Source organism: Psammomys obesus, unplaced genomic scaffold (assembly GCF_907164565.1).
Source record: "Psammomys obesus unplaced genomic scaffold, mPsaObe1.curated_primary_1811, whole genome shotgun sequence".
NCBI classification, from domain to species: domain Eukaryota; kingdom Metazoa; phylum Chordata; class Mammalia; order Rodentia; family Muridae; genus Psammomys; species Psammomys obesus.
Window position 1 is genome coordinate 16195504 of NW_026591086.1, and position 21480 is coordinate 16216983.

Consider the following 21480-nt stretch of genomic DNA (forward strand, 5'->3'; position numbering starts at 1 on the left):
TTAAATCAAACTCAACTATGCAACAGGTATCACATAGCAAGACCCTGTCTTCAAAAAAGAAAAAAGGCAAGACGTCTCAGCAGGTTAAGGCACGTGCTGCCTGACAATCTAAGTTCAATACTTGGGACCCATATAAAGTAGAGAACCAAATCCCAAAAGTTGTCTTCTTCCTTTCACACTCATGGCACAGACCTTTTCTCCCCAATAAACAAAGGGGGAAAATTAAGAGGGGAAAAACACTCTAAAAGCCTTAAAAAGACAGTATTAGTTTTTGTTTTATTAGGGCAGCTTAGCATCAAACTGAATATGTAGCCAGGGCTAGCCTTGAGCTTTTGGATCCTCCTGTGTCTTTTGATCCTTCTGAGTCCTGGAATTACAAGCATACAATCCCATATCCAGGAAGTGGCTTTTACTGGTCACAGTAGCTCGCATCACTAAGTGCTTCTCTGTATGAGCTAGGGGGAGGCACTTCATGCTGTTATTTCAGTTAACTCAAAAGTCAACAACCATACAACTTGCACACCACAGCTTAATAACGGGTAGAGCTCACAATATTCCTTGCATTCTGCCAAAGTTTGACTATGAGTCTCAGGATCTCCTTCAATATTCTGCTGGGTAGAGTCTTTCAGAGGCCAGGTAGGCCCCTGTCCTGTTCCCTGTTTTTTCCCTCTTCTGATGTCTATTCTGTTTGCCTTTCTGGACAAGGATTGATCATCTTACCCAGGGTCCTCCTCCTTGCTTACCTTCTTTAGGTGTACAGATTTTAGTATGATTATACTATATTATAGGTCTAATAACCACTTATAAGTGAGTATATACCATGTGTCTTTCTGCTTCTGGGATAGCTTACTCAGGATGATCTTTTCTAGTACCCACCATTTGCCTGCAAATTTTATTATTTCCTTGTTTTTAATTCAATTAATTGTTTTTGATTGAGTAGTATCCCATTGTCTAAATGTACCACAATTTCTGTATCCATTCCTCAGTTGAAGGACATCTAGGTTGTTTCCAGATTTTGGCTATTATGAATAAAGCTGCTACGAATATGGTTGAGCAAATGTCCTTGTTGTATACTTGAGCCTCTTTTGGATATATGCCTAGGAGTGGTATAGCTGAATCTTGAAGTAGCACTATTCCCAATTTTCTGAGAAAGTGCCAGATTAATTTCCAAAGTGGTTGTACAAGTTTACATTCCCACCAGCAATGGAGGAGGGTTCCCCTTTCTCCACATCCTCTCCAACATGTGTTGTTACTTGAGTCTTTGATCTTAGCCATTCTGATGGGTTTAAGGTAAAATCTCAGGGTTGTTTAGTGAGAGGGGAAAGATAGAAAGACCTGGAGGGGACTGGAGCTCCACAAGGAGAGCAACAGAACCAAAAAATCTGGGCCCAGGGGTCTTTTCTGAGACTGATAATCCAATCAAGAACCATTCATGGAGATAACATAGATCCCCTGCACAGATATAGCCCATGGCAGTTCAGTATCCAAGTGGGTTATCCTAGTAAGGGGAACAGGAATTGTCTCTGACATGACCTCAGTGGCTGGCTCTTTGATCAGCAACCCCTGAGAGGGGGGCAGCCTTACAAGGCCATAGAGGAAGACAATGCACCCAGTCCTGATGAGACCTGATGGGCTAGGGTCAGATGGAAGGGGAGGAGGACCTCCCTATCAGTGGACTGAGGGAGGGACATGGGGGGAGAAGAAGGAAAGAGGGCAGGATTGGAAGGTGATGAGGGATGAGGGCTACAGCTGGGATACAAAGTGAATAAACTGTAATAGTTTAAAAACAACAACAAAAGACAGAAGCTAGAGGTGGATGGAACAGGTATCAACATAATAAAGGGTATATATAACAACAACAAAAAATAATGGTTAGAGCTGAGACCTGTATCCTGGCTGAGCTCTTTGACCCACTTAGAACGACATTGTAGAGATACATGTTTTGTTAGATCTTGCAAGACTATAAATCAAACTATGAAGAATCTTATCTTCACATTTTTAGTTTTTATTGTTTCATCGAACCTAATGGCTATCGCAATTGCTTTCTCTTGCCTTGACTTGTCCAGAAAATACGTCGTTTTAGCACCTGAAATTCCAAGACAGTTGAAGATGAGTAGCACCTAAGGCTTACATTTCGTCTGACTTACACTGACCACTCACATGTGGCTTAAGGTGCTGAGTCAATCAGTGTGGGCTAGAGCAGGCATCCACAAACTCTGGGCAGCCAACTGGGACATCTCTTCCCAATGCCCTCCTATTTAGTAACATCTCACTTAAGTTTGGGGCTACAGTGACACTATGAATGACCATGGCAAAACTATCAGAGGAGCAGGTAAGTGCACTGGCTGCTCTTAGGAGGATCCAGGTTTCGTTTCTAGGGCCCACATGGCAGTTCACAACTATCTGTGACTTCAGTTTACCCTCTTCTGGCCTCCACAAGCACTTCACACATATGCACCACATACATGTAGGTAAACACTCCTACACATAATAGTTTAAAAAAGAAATTTTAAAACAGAACATTATCAAAGCTTTTTCCCCACAGAGAGTTATTGAACGCTGAGGGAAGACTAATTTAACAACCTCTGTGCTTAAAAACAACGTGATTAAAAATATAAGTCCAGGGCTATGCTATCCCAAGAAGTATTTCAGCCAGAGCCACTTTTAAAAGCAAAGCACCTCAAAATAAAGCATCAGAAGAACAATTACTGTTACAAAGGAATATGATCAAGGAAGATGTTCCCATAATCACAAAGAAGTATTTTTTAAGCTATTTAAAATAAAACAAAACCCAGTTCATGTGCGTCCAGTAAACAATAAGGTCTGTGTTCAAATCACCACTATATTCTTCTTAACCTAAAAGTAACTTTTATTCGCCTGATGTAATTGTCATCTCTGAAGCTTACAGCCTCTTGTCTGCTAAACTAGGCCTAGTCCTGGAAGCTTCTAGGCCTAGAAGCTAATCTAATCTAGGCCTAGAATGTTTTCAGCCGCTAAGACTTACTATTGAATAAGCTCTTATCCTTTCTAGCTCTTTCTGAACTTTGGCTGGCTCGTTCAACTCAGCTGTTCTTGCTCTAACTCCTTTCCTAGCTGACTGACTTAAACTGGCTTCTCTCTCAAATTCTGACTGAATTGATCTGCTTGGCCTCAAACTAACCCTAGCAATCTGTTCTAATCTTATGGCTCCTTCTCATTCTCTGGCTTGTTCTCTCTTCAACCTCTCTCAGTAAAAGTCTCCTGGTAAGATTGCCACATAACTCCAGGAACTGAACTGCCACAAATAAGTCCACTGCACTGCCTCTCAACGCACTGACTCAATGAACTGCTTGAACAAAACTGACTAGAATTTAGAGATCTGCATGCCTGTCTCCTGAGTACTGGAATTAAAGGCAATGTACCACCAGGCCTGCCTAAGCTTTTTTTTTTTTTTTTTTTTAAATTGCTCTAACTAGACTGGCCTTGAATTCAGAGATTTTCTTGCCTCTATCTCTTGAGATTAAAGGTGTATCTATATTTCAGCTGGATCACACAGACCTAGAAGGACTCTGGATGTGACCTCTTGCCAGGGCAGCCATGTTCTGATTTAAAATTCTACATCTTTAACTGTGGGAGAGTAGACTCATTGAAACTCTCATGGCAATTAATGGCTAAAAGATATTAAGCATTAATTTCAGATACTGTAGTGAGTATGTGATGAACTCCCATGAATTTGATTGTATTTACCTGATAATGAATGACATGGCATCTTTGCAAATGTTCTTATTTGCCGGTATACATATAACTGACATTTTCCCCAGTCTAGTGCTTACATTTTTATTTTATTTACATTACACTGTGGATGTGCACAAGCTTGGGATTTTGATGATTCTCACTTTGTGCTTTTATTCTTCTATTACAGTTTTGTGAGTGTATGTGTGTGTCCCAAGAACTCTATCCCCAATTAGAAGCTTTGTTTGTTTGTTATCAGCCAGGGTTTCTCTGTGTGTAGCCTTGACTGTCCTGGAACTCACTATGTAGACAAGGTTGGCCTCGGGAAGTCACAGAGATCTGCTTGCCTCCGCCTCTCGAGTGCTGGGATTAAAGGCATGCATCACCACACCTGGTAGGTTTGTAGTTTTTGCTCTTCCTTTTATGTCTAAGACATATCTTGATTTTTTTTCCTTAAATTTTAAGGAAGAGAGTCAATTAACATTGTTAACTTTAACAATCTGATCTAGCTGTTTCAAAATCATTTGTTCAAAATACTCTCCTTTGCGTTGCATCACTATTGGCTCTTGTTTTCTCAGATTTAAACTGGAGGGTGAGTGAGATGGCTCAGGTACTAAAAGTATTTGTTACCAAGCCTTAAGACCTAAGTTTGATCCCCAGACCCCACTCAGTGGGAGGAGAAAACAAACTCCAACAAATTGTCCTCTGAATTTCACATATATTTGTCAGAATTTTTTGAGAACTCTATACATATTAACTTACAGTTACAAAATAATCTTTTGATTGTTTTATTTTTACATAGTAGACATTTTTCTTTTTCTTAGAATATTTCAAAAACTATTTCTCACAATTATTAAAAAGAAATGTTTTATATTGACTGGCTTCTCTAAAAATTATTACTTTAAAAATTATTATTATTATGATGATGATTATTTGTGTGTATGTGTGTTTCTGCATTGGGGTTTATGTACAGGTACCCACAGAGGCCAGAGGTGTTGAATCCCTGGAGCTGGAGGTACAGGCACTGGTGAGTTGCCTAATGAGATGTTCGGAATCTAACTCAGATCGTCTGGAAGAGCAATGTGCGTCTTAACAGCCGAGCTGTCTCTCCAGCCCCTGTCCTCTGTCTTAAAGAAATTCTTCTCTGCTCATTCTACCTAGAAATCTAATTTTTTTAGATGTAAGTATTCCTTCCATATATAATGGAGACTTCTGCTTTAACAACAAAACTGGGACAAAATTGATTAATATACATATAGTTTAAAGTAGAGCACAGTTAATTTTGATACATTTTTCATTTTATCTCCAACTTTTTTATCATCGATCATCTAGTCTTCATTAATGCTGCCCTTGATATTTTAGAAATTTGTGTAAGCTGCCTAAAATCTTTTCCATAACAAGACAGGATACAAATAAATTTTCAAGACAGAAAACACGTAAAGCAAGGCCCAGCTGGTAGCATGCTTGTTTAACCTGCATGAGGCCTGGGCTCAATCTCCAGCACTGAATAAAACCAAATGTAATGGCACCTGGCTAAAACGTCAGTACTCAGGGTGTGAAAGCAGTAAAAAGTTCCAGGCCAATCCATACAACTTTAAACTCATCAAAAAGCATACCAGTGACAGAGATTTGAGAAAAAATTAACTCATAATGTTAGTATCCAAAGTCAATGTTAAAGTTTTGGTATGAACTTCCTTTCAGCCTTTTCCCAGCGGTATTTTTACCAGTTGAGACTTACTGTTTGCTCATCTCTACATATATATTATGAAAGTTAATTATAACTAGGTATATGTAATCCCAACACTTAAGTCAAGCGGGAAGATTAAGCCCTGTCTCAGCTACGTACTAGGTTCAAAGGCAGCTGGGATACATGAGATCTTATCTCAAACAATAAAGTTTAAAAAAAAAAAAAAACAGGTGTTAATCACTGTTGTTATAAATTATTTGAGCCTTACTAGGGCACAAAGAAAGACAATGCAGCCAGTCCTGATGAGACCTGATAGGCTAGGGTCAGAGGGAAGGGGAGGAGGACCTCTCCCATCAGTGGACTTGGGGAGGGGCATGGGAGAAGATGAGAGAGAAAGGGTGGGATTGGAAGGGGACAAGGGAGGGGGCTACATCTAGGATACAAGGTGAATAAACTCTAATTAATAAAAATAAATTTAAAAATAAAGTATACTAATAAATCATTTGAATACACACTGCTTTAAATGACTTCCTGGTATTCCATTTTACCATTTATCATTGTTTCCCATATCTCTGATCATACACTTAATTGTTCATTCTCTTTCCACACAATTTAAATACATTTCAGTAGATATCTTCACACTGAAAGCTCTTCGGAATAATTTTGTTTGAGCCAGGGTTTGTGTGTGTAGCCAACTAAGACTAGCCTCAAACTTATAATCCTCTTGCACCAGCATCTGGAGTCCTGAGACTACAGGGCTATTACCACCCCCAGTGATCATTTGATTAAGTTATTTACAAAGTATGACTATAGAATCAAAAGGCATATGTAATGCACAACTTTTTCAAAAATATTTTTATTTGTGTTTTATGTGTATGTGCTTTGCCCATGCTCATGGTGTGTGTGTGTGTGTGTGTGTGTGTGTGTGTGTACTCTGTGCATGGCTGGTGCACACAGAAGTCAGAAGACAGCAATGGATCCCCTAGAATTAGAATTAAGGATGGTTTGTGAGCCACCATGGGGTTCTGAAAACTGAACCTGGGTGACTTTAGTTTGTGTTGACACAGAACCAGACAGCACATGCAAACAATCCGTGTAACTGTTCACATTATTCTCACACTGGATTTTATTGTAATATTTAATCTGTTGCCCAGCAAATTTTTGAGTAGGAAAGTGAAAGGAAATTGAACCTTTGTGGGAGGTTGAAATAAAGCTCTAAAAAGCAAAAGTGGATCCAAATGACAAAATTATATCTAATACAGTGAAACACCACAAAGGTTAGAAGCTGAACTCAAGGCTAGGACTGTGCAGTTCAGTGAAACCTCCTGAACCATGGAAAACGAAACAACAATAACAGACATATACAAACCTCAATTCAAAACAATGTGTTACCTTTTCTAAAATATGTCTCAAATGCCAGCAGGTGGGTGTCAATGTTATCTGCAGCAAGGGTCTTTAGAGGAGTGAGGAATTTGATGCTTCTAATGGCTTGTCGACCTATTTTGAAGCAAAAAGAAAAATTTTTATATTTAAAAATGAGGTACACAAGCCAAATTCCCCTTAAGTTTATAATACAGATATGTAATAGCCTGCATACTTTATTACATAGCCAGATGAGCATAAAAGTGTTTAAAAATTATCACCTGTACACAGATTCAAAGTATGTGGTCAGGGGATGAAGAGATAGCTCATCTGTTGTAAGGACCCAGTTCCCACCACCGTGGTAGGCAGCTCACAACACCTGTAACTCCACCTCCAGGAGATCCAATGCCCTCTGTTGTTATAGAAAGAAAGAAAATCTCAATTGTTCGATTTTACCAAAAAAGACTAGGGAGCCAGATGCTGGGGTAAAACCTACTAGCTCTGAGGCAGAGAAAGGACCCAGCTGACCTTCCTACTCTACCAATGTCCCAGAAGGAAAAAGGCCTTCCTACTTAGCTCACATCCCAGACAGAAAAAGCCTAAAGTTCCTTCTTTTTCTCTACATCATCTTAAATACCCCTTTTCATTGCCCCTCCTTTCTGTTTACTCTGTCAGCTGGTTTCGTGCTCTGACTTTTTTTTTTTTTTTTTTTTTTTTGAGACAGGGTTTCTCTGTGTAGTTCTGCCTATCCTGGACTCACTTTGTAGACCAATACTTGATCCGGGGTTAACTTTACTTAATCCTGTGTATAGAAATCTCTTGATTAAAGGTATGGGATTAAACCCTGAAATACTCCACAACTAGAAGTTTTTACAGTTCACAATTTTGGGGTTCACAATGGGATCAAATATCCTGCTAAAGCCCTCTACCAGCCTCGGTAAGCCACCCCTTCACACACACATATAAATGCACAAATAATAAAATGGATTAAAAAAATAATAAAATGGATTAAATATTTCAAAATAGAAATAGCAACATTATTTGTAATTTTAAATTAAGGGTAGTTTTACACAAATGAGAAACGACTTGAAATAATTCCACCGAATTTATCAAATTATACACCAAGTGCCTTATATATTACACCTTATATGTTACAAATGTCAAAAGAAAGGAGGCAAACCCCATAGCCAGGAAAAACGTAATGCCAAATTTTACATATTTATTAGACTATAGTAAGTGAATCAAACTTAAGTAATTTTCTAAATCTGGACCCCAAATAACAATTAACATTTTGACAAAATCTTGGGGATGAAGTACTGTGTTTAGTGGTAGACCATTTATGTAGTAAGACACATCAAACCAACTATTCCACTCTGAACACAATTATTTTGATACTACAACAAATTCTAAACCCTGGGTGTCTTTAAAAACTCCTTTCAGCTCTGTAGACTAAGCCCACACTGGTCTGCTCACCAGGCTTAAGATCAAGGTGTCAGAGGCCTGCATTCCCTTTCATGGGCTCTAGTGGAAAATCCTTCCCCATGCCCTTTTCTGCTTTAGAGGTGGCCCACAGTCCTTGGCTTTGGCCTCGTCTTCCACCTTGAAAGGCAGCACCACCACAGTAAGTCTTCACAGCACTTCACCCTGTCCTCGTCAGCCTACAACAGGCCCTCTGACCATGCTGGGCCATGCGGACATTTTAGACCAATCTCAACCCGCCCTCTCCTTTTTATTGAAAATAGATTTTTTTTTTCCTCACTTAATATATCCTGATTACAGATTCTCCTCCCTCTACTCCTCTTGGTATCTTTCCACCTCCTCCTCCCCAGGTCCACCCCCTTTCTGTATCTCAGTAGAAAACAAACAGAGCTGGGTGGCAAACACCTGTAATCCTAGAACTCAAGGCGGAAGAGGCAGGCAGATCTCTGTGAATTCGAGGCCAGCCTGGTCTACAAACAAGTGCAGGACAGCCAAGGCTACACAGAGAAACTCTGTCTCAAAAAACAAAAACAAAAAGAAAAAGAAAGAGAGAGAGAAAAAAAAAAAAGACCATACAGGCTTCTAAGAAATAACAAAATAAAATATAGTCAGATAAAACAGAAACTAGCACATTAGAATTGGACAAAACAAAAGAAGGGAAAGAACACAAGAGATGGCACAAAAAACAAAAAACCCCCCGCAACAGTGACCCATTCATTCACACACTCAGGAAGCCTTAATATATATTTGAAGAACCTGCTTCAGTGGGTGGAGTCTCCGCTAATCTCTCCATCTTAAGATCAGCCAACTGCAACCTTAAATTCCACTGGATACCCTAATTTCCCTTTCCATGTGCACACATTCAGGTCTGGGAATTAGGACACACCCTTACAGGACTCCTACTCTGCTCTATAATATTTCTATGTATAAGTTGCATTAGCCAAAATTTGCATATTGTCATTCAAACAATTAGCAGTGGCTTATTTTTTTTATTTAAACATTTAAATAAATTATAGCCAGAACAAAAATCAAATGGCATAAATTTTATCTTAAAATTATAACTGTAGACTCAATTCACCCTTTCTAGTTTTTCAGATGTAAGTACTTCGATATGGCCACTGGTGGCTTCTTCTTCTCTTTTTTTTCTTCTGATTTTTCTGCTGACATTCCCTTTCTGTGTGCTTGCTTTCTTCTTCTAACTTAGCCTTTTTCTGAGTTCTTTTTTGCTTGCTAAGCATTTTCTTCAGTTCTTTGGCTGACAGGTTTTCTATTAATACTCAAATGTACAAAACATAAGACTCATTTTGAATTTTTTGTCTTTTCTATCATATACACTATTAATATAGCTTTCTTTTGGGGAACAATAGGGATAACTATGTAAAAGGTTTTAGAAAGTATATTCCTGTGACTAGCCAAAAAATGGCACACAAAAGGCAGACAATAAATTCTGGTTGCATTGAAAACTAAAGCTAGTTCCAACTTAGCCCTGCCTCTGTGATAATTTTATTTGTCCAATTGACAGAACTCAGAGTCACAACTGACAGTCAATCAGAGACTGTCTAGATTAGGTTGGCTGTGGGCATGTCTATGGGGGACTGTCTTGACGATGTTAGCTGATGTGGGAGGAGCCCACTAAAAGTCAGTGGTACCATTTCTTGGGTTTGGGTCCCGCACTGTATTAAAAAGGAGAAAGCGCTGAGCGCTGAGTGTTTGCATTAATGCTCTCCCTGCTCTTGATTGTGGCTGTGACTAGCTGTTTCAAGTTCCTGCTGCTTTGACTTTCCTGAATCTAACCTGGAATTTTGAGTTAAAATAAGCCCTTTATCCATAAGCTGCTTCTGCCAGGATAGTCTGTCCCAACAGCAACAAACAGAGTCTCCCACACAATCAATAACAGTCAAATCACTTTATCCCACTCAGTTTCAATCTACAAAGCACGTACCAACTACGCTGGGATGCTTCTCGGGTGAGATAATATGTGTAATGAAATCTGTACTTCCTGGCTACTATGTGTGAGGCCTCCATGTGGACATCGGCAATCCAGGAGCTCAGGTGCACCAGAGGCAATCTAACTTCCAGTAAAGCAGATACCACAAGTCACAGGAATAGGTACTTTTCCTGAGATACTCAAAGTACCATAGAAATAGGAGCCTGATTTAAACTACAGTATTCGGTGATTTAATGCATAATTCAAGAGGCTTAGATTTCTCAAAGAGAAAATGAAAAATCTTTCCCCTAGAAATACAAGTTTAATGGGCAGGAGAAACCAAAACAAAACAAAGCAAACTTTGGTGATTTCTATAAAGGTTCTGGTAAAATTCTGGATCTGGTTCCCATAGAAAGACACCCCTTAAGACAAAGCCTTCCTGTGGGTAACTCAGGAGTTTCACATGGGAAGAGAGCCGAAGTGACTGCCAGGGTGCAGATGTCAGGCTCACTGTCAGCCGGGGAAGAGTGGTGCCAAGTGCTCCCACAACTGAGGGCTGCTGAGGACTGCCTCAGGGGTGCGTCTGTGGCTCCTTTCCTCCTGTGGTCCATGTAGAAGGAGAGTGCTTCAGAGGTGACAAAGAACAGGAAAACAAAAATTCACACGAAGGAAAAGAAAAGTGCCCTCACTAAGGCATATCACATATATAATTCTCAATGCAAGTAATAAAATAAGCCTGCAAACTGGCCATTTGATGTACAGGGTACCAAGTGTGAGAATAAACATCCTGGGAAGACTAACTGGAAAGAGGCTGACTGTGGACCAGATCCTGACAGCTGGGGCCGGGGGTGGGGGTGGGGAGGCAGACAGCTGCCACCAGCTGTGCATACTCCTAGGCTGCTGATGAGGATTAAGTAGTTGGGGGGGGGGGAGATCGAGGAAGAGAAACTGTGAATGTAGGTCAGTTACTAAACTCCGCACCCTAACAACTCACCCGTTCTACTTCGTGGCATTTTTTCAAGGCATCCCCGTATCTCCCCAGATGCTGATAGGCCAAAATGCACTGTCTCAAACCATATACACTGCATTTCATTTAGATTTTCCATGGCAGATGTTCCTTCCTGAAATGGAAACTTGCATAAATATAAACCAGCAAGCAATAAAATAGTCTATAAATCACATTTAAAAAAAAAAAAAGTACATTTAAAGGTTCAAATCATGACAGGAAAAAGTCACCTTTTCTTTTCCAAGTATACCCACAGGCATTATGATGATGATATCTAGCAACCAGTCCATTCGGTAAGGCTTGTGATATTTCTAACTATTTTATTAATTTATTTTTAATGTGTGTGCATGTGCACACAGATGGCACAGCACCCTGGGAGGTCAGGGGACAACTTGTAGAAGTCAACGCTTTCCCGTCACCGTTGAGTCTTAAAGGATCTGCTGCCGGTCCTGGCAGCAAGCGCCTTCCCCACCGAGCCATCCCTGCCGCGCTCTGCTTATTCGGCCCTCTTGGAATGCTCCCCACTTTGTACAGAACAGACTCCAGGTTACTGCAGCTCATTCTAAGCATCGAAGCTCTTCTTTTAACTATTTAAAACAGCAACAATCCTATAAATATTGCCCATCTTTTTTTCCACCCTCTTTTTCTTTCTGCTACCTACCATTCCCTTGCTGACTCAAGGTCACTATTGCGAAGATCCGATCCAGCACTGTGGTCTCTTAACCCTCCTGCTCTGTCCTGCAGGGTTAGGCTATGCACTGCCACTTTCTTTGTTCATTCATCTGAGCTTCAGTACCTGCTGTTTCATGACAAGTCTTTCACTTCGCTTTTACTTCTGCCATGTGCGGTTAAAACCTGGCAACACTGAACATCGTGGTGCATGCCTAGCATCCCAGCACCGGGTAGACTGAGGCAGGACTTTGAGTTCAAAACCAGCCTGAGGCATATAGCTAGACCTTGTCTCAAGGAGAAAGACAGACAGACAGACAGACAGAAAGACAGACAGATAGAGAGATCTGGATTTGTTACAAATATTTGTTAGTTCAGGCTTAAAGGTAAGCGAAAGATAAAAACGTAAGATATAAAGTACTTGGCTTCAACGTAGGGCACTGTATTTTCATCATCTGTTGGAACATATTTATTTCAAACATATCTGTGTGATTTAAAGAAAGATGGCAAAGGTATATTTATAGAAACATTTTCACTCTTTGGTCTTTTTTTCAGCCCACTTTCTAGTATGAGCTCAATTCTTGGGAATTTATTAAAAGTCTACTAATTCCCTATGCTTAGGAGGTGAAGGCAAGAAAACAACTAATGTAAGGTTTGCATGAGCTTATGCAGCAAAAGCCTCTTTCAAAAAAAAAAAAAGTATAAAAATTTATTATCTCCAGACTTAAAAGGAAATAAGATTTATCTTCTCTATTCTTTATAGCTATGTATATTTTCCATTTTATGATGACTTTATCTTCACAAAAAGGTTACTTTACCTAAATAGATTACCATAAGGAACTACTAAACAAGCACCTGTAGTTCTCTGCGATCCTAGACTGTAAATAACCTGTAACTGTGAGCATTTCACTCATTCCCTTGTAGGTAGACCTGTTCCTCATTCTCTTATGCCCCTGAAGATACACTCTAGTTGTCTGTTTAAATTGATGGACTGAAATTTAATTTAAAATTTATATACTCCTTTCTAACTATATACTTCTAATCCCTACCCCTCACTTGTCTCTAAAACCTAACGATTCTTGTGCTTGTTTTAGTGGCGTCTAATCTGACATCTGGGACGTAGCGGGAAGGACAATGAACCACAGTACTAACCACAGTATGACCAAGTACGCTCTGAGTAGCCTCTTCCAAGCTTCAGTTTCTTTTCTTTTTTGTAAAATGTCAGACACCTGAGTATGTGCTATGTGAACAGAAACAGTATTATTGTTCTTCTGATTCATTTTTCTCCTACTGCCCATCACTTTTTCTAACCCTCTCCCAATACCGTTTGCACCACTTTGTAAATGCAACAGCAATGTACAAAGGCTTAATAAAGCCTATGACATCTCAGTTTCAGAAACACTTCTTTGGTAGTTTCTGCTACGGTTACATAGTTCTGACTCCAATTTAACACAAAAAGACGTGGGCTTAGAACCCCAATGCAGAGTACTGGCTCCAAATAACTAGCAAAGTCATCTCCAGCCAGGGCAGTGTTTGACCTCTAAATATTTCTTTTCTTTTTTTTTTTTTTACTTTTTCATCTGACTTTTAATATAATAATAAAACACTTTAGATGAAATTATATTACATGAACTAAATTAACTCTTTTATTTATTTTTTTTTGAATTTTTTTTTTTTTTATTTTTAGTTACATTTTGTTAACTCTGTGTCCCAGCTGTATCCCACTCCCTCATTCCCTCCCCAACCCCACACTCCCTCCCTGGTCTCCTCCCTGCCCCTTTCCAAGTCCCCTGATAGGGGAGGACCTCCTCCCCTTTCATCTGACCCTGTTTTATCAGGTATCTTCAGGGCTGGCTGCAAAGTCCTCCTCTGTGGCCTAACAGACTGCTCCTCCCCTGGGGGGGGGGGGTGTCAAACAGCCTGCCCTTGAGATCCTGTTAGAAATAGTCCGTGTTCCCCTTACTTTGGAAAACTACTTGGTCACTGAGCTACCACAGGCCACATCCGAGCAGAAGTTCTAGGTTATATCCATAGATGGTCCTTGGTTGAGTGTCAGTCTCAGAAAAGACCCTGTGCCCAGATATATTTGGTCCTTGTAGAGCTCCTATCCTTTCCATATCATACTAAATGGGACCTCATGAAACTGAAAAGCTTCTGTAAAGCAAAAGACACTGTCATCAAAACAAATAGACAGCCTACAGATTGGGAAAGAATCTTCACCAACCCTTTATCTGACAGAGGGCTAATATCAAGTATATATAAAGAACTAAAGAAGCAGAAAAGCAACAAACCAAGTAATCCACTTAAAAAATGGGGAACAGAGCTAAACAGAGAATTCTTGAAAGAGGAACATCGAATGGCAGAGAAACACTTAAAGAAATGCTCAACCTCATTAGCCATTAGGGAAATGCAAATCAAAACGACCCTGAGATTTCACCTTACACCCATCAGAATGGCCAAGATGAAAAACTCAAGTGATAGCACATGCTGGAGAGGTTGTGAAGAAAAGGGGACCTCTAAATATTTCAATTGTATCACAGTGCTAACATACACAAAAATGTTGATTAAATGATTCCATGTATGTAATTAGTACTCAAAAGCATTGAAGCCTTTATATTTCCCTTTATAAATGGTAAATAAACTATTAGTATTACATTAAATATTGTATGTCATAGTGATTGACCCACCCAAAAAAAAGGTTATTTTTATAAAAACAAATTTCCTTTAATGAAAGTTGAGTGAAAAACTGAGAGGCAATGTGTGTGTGTGTGTAAAAATCATCACACCATCCAACAATACTTAGTCTTGACAGACTTAAATTTTAGTCTGTCTTGGGGGCACAGAATGCTTAGTGTTTTAATTGTACTTTGCTGGTTGCTAGAGAAGACATCTTTTGGCTATTCCATTTTCCACGTCAGTAAATTACTCATTTCCTCTGCCCTTCTGACCATGTCTTGTTACTTTCTTTTTTACATTTATATTTGTATGGCATTTTTCCAAGTAGAAGTATTATCTGACAATAAGCAATGCTATTCTGTAGCTTCTAAATTATAAGGGTTTTCCTAACTATCAAGACACAATTAGAATCTAGTTAATACTTCTAGCATTTAGGTGTGCACGGGGATGACACCAGCGATACCTCAGCACCTCAGGCCACAGTAGCGCCATATTTTCATCTAGCCTTAGGGTCTCGACTTGATATATAATGGCCATTTTTTTAAATGTACACTATCTCCTCAAAGTGTCTTAACTAAAAACTCAGCTCTCTAACTTGTAAACACGGTTTCCGTTTAATGTGTATTACATAGTTATGCCAGTGAATTCTCAGGAGTTCTTTTTTTTAAGACCTATCTTATTTTTTAATTGTGGGTCTATGTGTGTATTTATGGGAGTATGGATTCCTGAGAAAGCCAGAAATATCAAAGGAGTGGTGAGCCACCTAACATGGGTGTTAGGAATCAAACTCGGGTCCTCTCGAAGAGAGCTCACACTCTTCACCACTGAGCCATCTCTCCAGCCCCCGAGTTATTGTCCAAATTTTTGTCATTATCATAGGTTGGCTACATTCTCCAATTCTCTCTCACTATGATTATGACTATTCTGCTATACACATACTTAAATTTTAAAATAGTCAAATATATCAATGTTATTCACACTTTATCTGACACACCTCTCAGGTGACTGAATTTGATTAGTTCATGTTATACAAGTTCGTGTAAATAACACAATGAAGCCCACTATTGAGTACTACTGTTATATGTCATTAAAAATGTAATGAGTAGAGCTCAGTATGTTGTAGTTCAGTTGGTGGAGCGTTAGCCTACTGTGAATGAAGTCCTGGGTTCAACCCACAGCACCACAGAGAACTGGCCATGTTGGGACAAACTTGGTAGTTCTAGCACCCAGAAGGCAGAGACAAGGGGATCAGAAGTTCAAGATCATCATCCCTATACAGTGAGTTCGAGGCCAGCCTGGGCGACTGTTGCCTATCTCAGGAAGTTAAATAAATAACTAAAAAAGATGATCAAAGTATTAAAGGGAGATATAAAGTTATAAAAACAGTGTGTTAACAACATAGAAATATAAATAGATAGAAAACTGTGATTGTTAGAATGAAAATGTCCCCACAGGCTCATAACAAATGGCACTATTAGGAGGTGTGGCCTTGTTGGAGGAACTATGTTACTGGGAGTGGGCTTTGAGGTCTCAGAGGCTCAAGCATCTGTGTATCACCAGTCACTAGTATGTCAAGCATCTTTAGTTTAACTCTCTCTTCCTGCTGTCTGCTGACATGGAATGTAGAACTCTCAGCTACCTGTCCATCACCATGTTTGCCGCATGCTGCCATACTTCCCACCATGACAATGGACTAAACCTCTGAAACTGGAAGCCAGCCCCAATGCTTTCCTTTATAAGAATTGCCATGGTCATGGTGTTTCTTCACAGCAATAAAACCCTAAGTAAGACAAAAACCAAAGAAGAATGAAAGAACTTTTTTGTTATGTTTTGCTTTGTTATGTTTTGCTTCTCTGTGTAGACTTGGCTGTCCTGGACTGGCTTTTGTAGACCAGCTTGGCCTCAAACTCACAGAGATATGCCTGCCTCTGCCTCCCTGAGGGCTGGGATTACAGGCATGTGCTACTGTGCTCAGCTTGAAGAAACTTTTTAAAAACTGTGCCTCCTTGCTACTTTAGAAACTAAAGAAATGCCCAAACAGACTCCTGCTGTCCTTCCAAATAGCTGAAGAGTTTGTTTTCTACATTTAGCTCTTTGGTCCACCTGAAAGTAATGTATATATAGTGTAAGATAGGAATGCCATTTAATTTTTTCAACATAATTGACTGTCTTAGCAACTTTATCTTTATTTTTAAAAGTACTTATGACTACATACCAAGTTTCCAAATATATTTGAATCAATTTGTGGGCCTTCTGTTCTGTTCTATTAGCCTGTATTTTTAGTTAAAACCAAGTATCATGTGTATTAGGAAAAGATTATAGGAGGGATGATAAAGGAAAAAGATACAGGACAAATATTTAGCTAAACAATATCAGACAACTTAAATTCTAAACTGTCACAGAAAATACACAGAAAGAAATCTGAGCAATGCTGAAGAAAGATGATTTTTATAGAGAATTAAAAAGAAGTCGTACATTACAATGGAGACCCATTTGGGATACAAACTAAAATTTTAAAGTGTATTTATTTTTAAGACAGGGTCTCATTATGTAACCCTGAATCTCACTATGAAGAGGAGGATGGCCCTGAACTCAGAGAGATCAGCCTGCGTCTGCCTCCTGAATGCTGGGATTAAAGGTATACAGCACCACACTCAGCACAAACTGCATTTTGGATAAAACACTTGTAGCTCGCTTTTCAGGAGGACCAGAGTTCAGCTATCAGCACCCATGTTGAGCAGCTCACAACCACCTCGAACTCTAGCTCCAGGTGATCTGACAACTTCTTCTGGCCTCTTTGGGTGCTTATATTCACATGGTAGGTAAGCATAAGTACACACACACATTAATGGGATATTTTTAAAAGGAATCTTATGAATTTAATGGCAAGCTTAGTTCAGTTTTCCTAATTCAAACAATCACAGACCTCTATGTTACTCCCTACCCTTGTAAACTTGGAACACACTTCCTCTGCTTCTTTTATCATGTTTGCTCGAAGCATGTATTTGGCACATTTGGAATTGAAGAATCTATCAGCTGTGTCCAAAGACTGTGCTTCCTTCATCCACCGTGTGGCTCCTTTGAGATTACCCATCTGCTGTAGGAGAGGAGGCCTCAGGGAAATCCCTTTATGAGCAAGAAAAAATGAGTGCCACGAGATGAAAAAAAAAAAAAAAAGTATAAAAATGGGTGAAAATTTTTACCTCATTTTGTCAGTTTACTTAGAAAACTAGATAATTATGATTCCATTTAGTAAGACCTGAACCAAATGACTAACATTGATCATACAATAAAGAATTCCTTAAAATTATTAGAATATAGAAAAAAATATCAGAGAATCCGAGGAATTGCTACTACTTCAAGCCTTTTAAAAAACGACTCAGTTCCAACTATTCAAAATCAAGATTTAAGATTTTTACCTTGTAAATTTTTGCTTCCACGTAGACTAATTCTATTAGAGTTGAAGTACTAGCAATCACAGTATTAATATATTCCAAAGCTAGCAAATACTGCCCAAGTTTATCAAAGTGCTGTGCCAGGAAATACTGGATCCAGAGTAGAGTTGTTGGGGGTTCCTTTTCTCCATTCTCTGCAATCAAACAAATTAAATTGTGATAGGAAGATCACTAAGGAAAGAAAACTTGCATGTTTTATCTCCCCAATCAGGATGAAATCAATAGTTATCATTAAGAGCAAAGGCTCAGCAAGAATGATCAATCTCAACAGAAAGAGGCCTGACTCTATGGCACCAAGTAAAAAAGGTAACTGCCACGCAAAGAAATAAAATCATAGTTTAACAGACTTCTCACTCCTTACTACCTCCAAATAAACAGTACTAGAGACAGAACAATCTATCTGACTCCATGAGTTCGCAAACTGAAAGCAAAATGCAGTGAGCCAGAAAAATAAAGAATTGCCTACATATACAAAATATATGCTCCTCGCAAGTATGACAACCAAGGCAGAGGAATGTGCTCCTGTATTTGAATGCTCAATCCCCAGCTGCTGGAACTGTTTAAAAAAGAATCAGGAGACGTGGCCCTTTTAGAGGATCTGGCTTCTAGGTTTCAAAGCCCATGCCATTTCCGGGTAGCTCTCTCTTCCTAGTACTTATGGATCAAGACAATCTCTCAGCTACTACTCCAGCACCATGCCTATCTGCCTGGCTGCCTGTGGCCATGCTATCTGTCAGGGTGGTGATGGATTTTAACCCTGTGGAACCATGAACCCATATTAAATGTTGGTTGTTTTTGTTTGTTTTAGAAGTTGCCTTGGTCATGGCAATAGAAAAGTAACTAGGAGAAATGCAAATAAGGAAAAAAAAATCAAACATTTGTCTTTCATAAGCACTATCTAATTCTGGTGGCATAAGAAGGAGGGTTCTTTAAAATGATTTCAGAACTGGGGTTGTAAGTCAGTAGCATATCACTTGTCTAGCATGGATGAGGCCCTGGGTTCAACCAATAGCCTGCCCTGCCCAGCTAATAGTTGTGGAGTAAGAATGAAATAAGTTAATATAAAAAATAAAAATTTAATTTAAAAAATGAAATAAGGGACCCAGGAAACACTCCTCAATATTGCTGAAATCCTTAGGTCAGAAGAACTTTTTAGCAGGCACATCAGCCTGGTCAGAAACCGAGCATCACAGATAGCCAAAACGCCTCAAACCTCTTGATATGATAGAACCTCAAGCACAAGGCACCACCTGTGAAGTATTCAAACAGAACTCAAGTCTATTAATCTCACTATCAATGTAACACAAAATAGAAATGACAGTGAAAAAAACTCAGTGACACCAAGAAAAAACAATCAGCCAAATCCTAAGTAAAAGAAAAAAAATTTAAACAAATGTGCTGGCAACAGAAGGCATTTCTTAAAGGAGAGACCATTGCAATATATGAAAAGGTCACAAAATTCCTCAAATGTAAAACATGGACCTTAACTAGATCTAGATTAAAACAAACCAATTAAAAAATAACTTTAGACAATTAAGAAAAATATAAATGTGGACAGGTATTAAATTTGAGGTTAATTTTATGCATTTTAAACAAAGATGTGTCCAAAGGTCTTTACAGGTAAGATGGATGTCTGGAATTTGCTTTAAAATACTCTAAAGCAGTGGGTTGGAGTCTGAAGAGATGGCTCAGCAGTTTAGAGAACTGACTGTTCTTCCAGAGGACTCGGGTTCAAGTTTCAGCAACCTCCAGCAGCTCATAACTGTTTTTAACTACAGTTCCAAGGAATCCAATGCCCTCTTCTGGCCTCTACTGGGCACCAGGCCTATAGGCAATGTATAGACATGCATGCAGGCAAAACAGTCATAAATCTTTTTTTAATGCAGAAATCAAGAAACAAAAAACTCCAAACTCCCAAATGCAAAGACGTAAAAAAGGTACATCAAGAACTTAAAGAGATTGTCTCATACCTTGAACATTCTATAGGATTTTCTAAATTAAGTTGTCTCCATTTACATATGCCCCCACAGAAAATCAAAGGGCCAAATTAGACATAATTAAAACTAATTCAAGAAAAAATGTAGAGGATTTAGGGATTCAGGGAAAAGGTTCTAATTTAACAACTTGATCTTGGGCCAGCCATTCAGCCTCTCAAGTCTGTTTTCATACGAAGTAAAAAGTTTAAGTTAAGTAACACTGTAAATACGCTCTCATTCACTAATTCAAAACTAATAAGTAACCATTTATGTAGCACACATATAAAAAATGTAAAGTAGTATTTCTGTGATTAAAATTAGGTTGAAATGAGCAATTAAATTCCAATTTAGTCTGGTTTAAACTTAACCGTAAGGGCCAAAAAAAGCCATTCATTTTAAGAGAGGCTTCATAATTAGTAACAAGCTCTTAGATTGAAACCTGTTAAAGAACATGTTCTTTTAATTTAAAAATGCTTCACTGAAGGTATTTTTATTTGTGAACTAATTTGATTAGAACAATTTACTTTATACTTTTATTGATATGCGTGTGTCAGTCAGTTTGTGTGTATGCAATTTGCGTGTAGGTAAATTTGCAAAGGCTGAAAGAGGGCACCCCATCCCCTGAACTAGACTTACATGTGGTTTTAGCTAGTCCTTAGAAAGAAAAGCAAGTGTTCTCAATCATTAAACCATCTCGATAGCCCTAAAACTATACGTCCCCAAACCACAAGTTAACTAACCTATAGGCATCAAAATACTATTTTCTCCCATCTCCCAATCTGAATATTTTAGAGGATTAAGAAAAAGAAAATGCACTGCTATATTTGTTAATGGTTTTAGAAAGAAAGAAAAAAAAAAGCAAAAACATCTCAAAATTCTCATCTCAAGAAAAAGCCCGAGCCTGCCTCAGTGGCACATACCTGTATTGCCAACACTCTGGGAAGCAGAGGCAGGAGGATCTCTGTGAGTTCGAGGACAGCTTGGTCTACAAAGTGAGTACAGGACAGCCAAGGCTACAGAGAAACCTTGTCTTGAAAAAACCCAAAACAAGAAAGAAAGAAAAAAAAAAAAAAACAGAGGTGTTTGTTTGTTTGGCTTTGGTGTCATTTCCCTTCAACACCAGAGTTGAGGATCAAACCCACCCTGGGCCTTCAAAGTGAACCCAGGATCTTCAAAGCATCTAACAGTGAGCTAGACCCCCAATCCCAAAATCCTGACATTCTTGAAGGACAAACACTTACATAATTCATAAACAATTAAATTGTCTTTTGTTTTCCTGTTTTGTTCTGTAAAATTATAAACCACTATATAAATGTTCAGATTTTATAAAATGTCACTCCTTACAAAAAAGTGAAACGATCCAAAGTTTAAAAGATATACTTAAAAATAATAGTTCAGTCAGTGAAATGCTTGTCACACAAGCATGAAGTCCTGAGTTCAGACCCCAGCACTCACATAAAACCTGGCAATAGCAGCACAGCTTGCATCTGTAACCACAGAATTGATGGGATGGAGACAGGAGGATCCCTGAG

The 21480-nt window shown here is 38.9% G+C and overlaps 1 pseudogene; it reads right to left on the reverse strand.

The window, feature by feature from the left end:
- Positions 1-6826: 6826 nt before the first annotated feature.
- Positions 6827-21480, reverse strand: part of LOC129678912 (N-alpha-acetyltransferase 16, NatA auxiliary subunit-like) — a 31269-nt pseudogene continuing 16615 nt past the window's right edge.